A 5000-nucleotide genomic window follows, 5' to 3' on the forward strand; every position below is an offset into this window, starting at 1 on the left:
AATGCTCACTGTAAGGGGGTCACCATGAATTTGACAGATTTATAATGCTCACTGTAAGGGGGTCACCATGAATTTGACAGATTTATAATGCTCACTGTAAGGGGGTCACCATGAATTTGACAGATTTATAATGCTCACTGTAAGGGGGTCACCATGAATTTGACAGATTTATAATGCTCACTGTAAGGGGGTCACCATGAATTTGACAGATTTATAATGCTCACTGTAAAGGGGTCACCATGAATTTGACAGATTTATAATGCTCACTGTAAGGGGGTCACCATGAATTTGACAGATTTATAATGCTCACTGTAAGGGGGTTACCATGAATTTGACAGATTTATAATGCTCACTGTAAGGGGGTCACCATGAATTTGACAGATTTATAATGCTCACTGTAAGGGGGTCACCATGAATTTGACAGATTTATAATGCTCACTGTAAGGGGGTTACCATGAATTTGACAGATTTATAATGCTCACTGTAAGGGAGTCACCATGAATTTGACATATTTATAATGCTCACTGTAAGGGAGTCACCTTGAATTTGACAGATTTATAATGCTCACTGTAAGGGGGTCACCATGAATTTGACAGATTTATAATGCTCACTGTAAGGGAGTCACCATGAATTTGACAGATTTATAATGCTCACTGTAAGGGGGTCACCATGAATTTGACAGATTTATAATGCTCACTGTAAGGGAGTCACCATGAATTTACAGATTTATCATGCTCACTGTAAGGGGGTCACCATAAATTTGACAGATTTATAATGCTCACTGTAAGGGAGTCACCATGAATTTGACAGATTTATAATGCTCACTGTAAGGGGGTTACCATGAATTTGACAGATTTATAATGCTCACTGTAAGGGGGTCACCATGAATTTGACAGATTTATAATGCTCACTGTAAGGGGGTCACCATGAATTTGACAGATTTATAATGCTCACTGTAAGGGGGTTACCATGAATTTGACAGATTTATCATGCTCACTGTAAGGGGGTCACCATGAATTTGACAGCTTTATAATGCTCACTGTAAGGGGGTTACCATGAATTTGACAGCTTTATAATGCTCACTGTAAGGGGGTTACCATGAATTTGACAGATTTATAATGCTCACTGTAAGGGGGTCACCTTGAATTTGACAGATTTATAATGCTCACTGTAAGGGGGTCACCATGAATTTGACAGTAGCTTACAAGCAGCTCGGTGGTCAGTAACATTCTGTATTTCATATTACAGTACACCTTCTATAATATGAATATGGTATCAAAGTGTAATGACACAGTACAATACTGTAACATTTACCTTATTATTCTGTAAAAAAAGTAAATGTTACTGTAATCGGAATGAATGAATGAATGAATACATGAATGAATACATGAAATGAGGGGATGGGTTTCTATTTCACAGTATTTTACTGTGGGATTAGTGCAAGCAGTTTGGCTGCTAAGTGTTTCCACATTACAGCAAACAGTATCAATGAATATGTTGTGTTTTATATCACTTGTACTTCTAGAGGCCTTAACAAATACTTCCAAACTGGCAGCGACTGACAGGACAAACAGACCAAAAGGACATGGCAAAATGAACCATTTAAGGTTTAAGACTTTCTACCAGTCCAATCTGTTCCCTATAAATGTTTAATTGATGGGGCACTTTAAGAATCCAGCTACGAACTGGTCCGTTTGTTACATGTTGGTGAAGCTCATGGGAGACGGTGCGGCCACATTACCATAACGCTGTTTATATACCCTGTTACATCTAATTGTTGTATAAGATGAATGAGTGAGGATGATACTGTTTGTAAAATTGTGTAATGTGATTTTGGACTGTTTAATGAAGGAAACTCCAATTCCCTTTTGAGTTTAACTAAATCAGAGGACCGCCCATGAGCCCAGTTGTCAGTGCCGTGTGTATAGGTGGCAGGGAAGTCAGGCGCAGGAGAGTCAAAATGGAGTGTTAATGGAGTCTTTTAATAAATGTCCACGGAACATGCTCCATAACACTTAAAGTATAGACATGAACAAACATGGGTACGAGGACCCGTCGCGCACCAACACAACAAATAAACAACACTGACAATAAAACTATCTCTGACAAAGACATGAGGGAAACAGATGGTTAAATACACAACAGGTAATGAATGGGATTGAAAACAGGTGTGTGGGAAGACAAGACAAAACCAATGGAAAATGAAAAATGGATCAATGATGGCTAGAAGACCAGTGACGTCGAACGCAGAGCACCGCCCGAACAAGGAGAGGCAACGACTTCGGCAGAAGTCATCCTGAGCATCCTGAGACAGGCCCTTTTCTGCAATTCCAAATAAAACACCCAACTTTAAGAAGTTCTCAACAGACCATGTTTTTCTCCATTACGAGAGGACAAAGGTTGCAGACCATTGCTGAATCTTTTAACCATACCACGTGGTTAAACTCTTAGACTATCGATACCGACAGAATAAGAACAAGTCTTTGATATGAATTACTAGTCTGCAGCTAGGAATTCGGTATCATTGAACGCGAAGAACGACAACCGCCGAAACATCCATTCTACAGCAACATGAATTAATGTCGCTCTGAACTATCCCCTCAAAATTTGATTTGATTTGAGTTGCTAACTAAGAAGAAAGTGAATGTTCCTGAGAGGCAGAGTTACAGTTTTGACTTAGATCTGCTTGAAAATCTAGGGCAAGACTTGAAAATGGTGGCAATGATCAACAACCAATTTGTCAGAGCTTGAAGAATTAAAAAAATAATAATGTGCAAATATTATACTATCCAGGTGTGCAAAGCTCTTAGAAACTTACCCAGAAAGTCTCACAGCTGTATTCGCTGTCGAAGGTGATTCTAACTGAGGGGTGTGAGTACTTACGTAAATGAGATATCTATGTGTTTCATTTTCAATAAATTTGAAATGGGGTGAGATCTTGCGTGGAGCACCAGATCGAGGGAGATTATCAGTGGTCGTGTATGTCTTCCATTTCCTAATAATTGCTCCCACAGTTGATTTCTTCAAACCAAGCTGCTTACCTATTGCAGATTCAGTCTTCCCAGCCTGGTGCAGGTCTACAATTTTGTTTCTGGTGTCCTTTGACAGCTCTTTGGTCTTGGCCATAGTGGAGTTTGGAGTGTGACTGTTTGAGGTTGTGGACAGGTGTCTTTTATACTGATAACAAGTTCAAACAGGTGCCATTAATACAGGTAACGAGTGGAGGACAGAGGAGCCTCTTAATTAAAGAAGAGGTTACAGGTCTGTGAGAGCCAGAAATCTTGCTTGTTTGTAGGTGACCAAATACTTATTTTCCACCATAATTTGCAAATAAATTCATTAAAAATCCTACAATGTGATTTTCTGGATTTTTTTTTGTCTGTCATAGTTGAAGTGTACCTACGATGAAAATTACAGGCCTCTCTCATCTTTTTAAGTGGGAGAACTTGCACAATTGGTAAGTTTACTGAGCCCAACCCTGGTTTATTGAGCCCAACCCTGGTTTATTGAGCCCAACCCTGATTTGCAGTGCAATAAAGTGCTTTTTTTTAAGTAAAAAAACTCATGTTTTGTAAGTCAGCATCAGTGTCTCAAAGGCTAGCACACACACCTGGCTTATATACAATTATTTGTCCTAATTAATATATACTATTTATATAATATATTTGCATCTGTTTGAGATCTGTTTGAGATTTTCCCCTCATCAGTACATTTGGCTACACCTGCTATCTTTGACCGCATCACAGCTCTGCCAATAAACAACATAACCCACACACTCATGTGCTACTGCTTTGTGTGGCCCTTCTGTTCTGTAGTACTGATAGTAAGACCCTCACACTCAATTGCTTCAACACAAACCTTTATTAGTTGACCATATTTCAATTCCAATTTCAATAAAGAGGACTTAAGGATCGGAATGTTGTGAAATAATAAAAGTGGCCAATGTTGGAGTAATTGGGGGTGCGAGGTCCTAGTTCACTCACTTCACACTGCTCTCTCCCACTTGGACAAGAGGGGAAATAACTATGTGAGAATGCTGTTCACAGACTACAACTCAGTGTTGAACACCATATTCCCATCCAAGCTCATCACCAAGCTGGGGACCCTGGGACTGAACACCTTCCTCTGTAGCTGGATCCTGGGCTTCCTGATTGGACGGCCCCAGGTGGTGAGGGTAGGCAACGACACCTCCGCCACACTGACCCTCAACACGGGGGCCCCTCAAGGGTGTGTGCTTAGTCCCCTCCTGTACTCCCTGTTCACCCACAACTGTGTGGCCACGCATGATTCCAACACCCTTATCAAGTTCGCTGACAACACGGCGTGCTAGGCCTGATCACCGACGGCGATGGGACAGCCTACAAGGAGGAGGTCAGAGACTTGGCAATGTGGTGCCATGACAACAACCTCTCCCTCAACGTCAGTAAGACCAAGGAGCTGATGGTGGGCTACAAGAGAAAGAGGGAACGTCCCCATCCACATCAACAGGGATATAGTAGAGGTTGTTGATCTGGTACTGGTACTCCCTGTATATAGCCTCACTTTGATCTGGTACAGGTACTTCCTGTATATCTCCACATTGATCTGGTACTGGTACTCCCTGTATATAGCTCCATTCTTGTTTATTTTATTCCACTTTTTGCTCTGGATCATAAGTAAGCGTTTCACAGTTAAGTCTACACCCGTTGTATTTGGCGCATGTGACAAATAAAATAGCATTTGATTTGATTGATGTGTTTTGTCCCAGCACCCTTCGAAAATGATGTGCATTACATGGTTTTATTGAACAGATACATGTTGACATGTTGACAAATAGGAAAAAGAATGTGTTAAGGTAAACAGAGAACGCGTCACAGGGCAGTAGGTCACATCTTAACCAATGTTACACCTCTACATCTTAACCAATGGCAGACCTCTACATTTTAACCAATGTCACACCTCTACATCTTAACCAATGTTACACCTCTACATCTTAACCAATGTTACTCCTCTATATTCTA

At 40.6% G+C, this 5000-nt stretch overlaps 1 protein-coding gene across 1 annotated transcript in view; it reads left to right on the top strand.

Moving 5' to 3' along the window:
- Positions 1 to 5000, top strand: part of LOC110511523 (proprotein convertase subtilisin/kexin type 6) — a 114851-nt gene that overhangs the window by 53471 nt on the left and 56380 nt on the right. The window lies entirely within an intron of this gene.

The sequence above is a fragment of the Oncorhynchus mykiss genome, chromosome 26 (assembly GCF_057628025.1).
Source record: "Oncorhynchus mykiss isolate SJ-2025 chromosome 26, ASM5762802v1, whole genome shotgun sequence".
Taxonomy (NCBI): domain Eukaryota; kingdom Metazoa; phylum Chordata; class Actinopteri; order Salmoniformes; family Salmonidae; genus Oncorhynchus; species Oncorhynchus mykiss.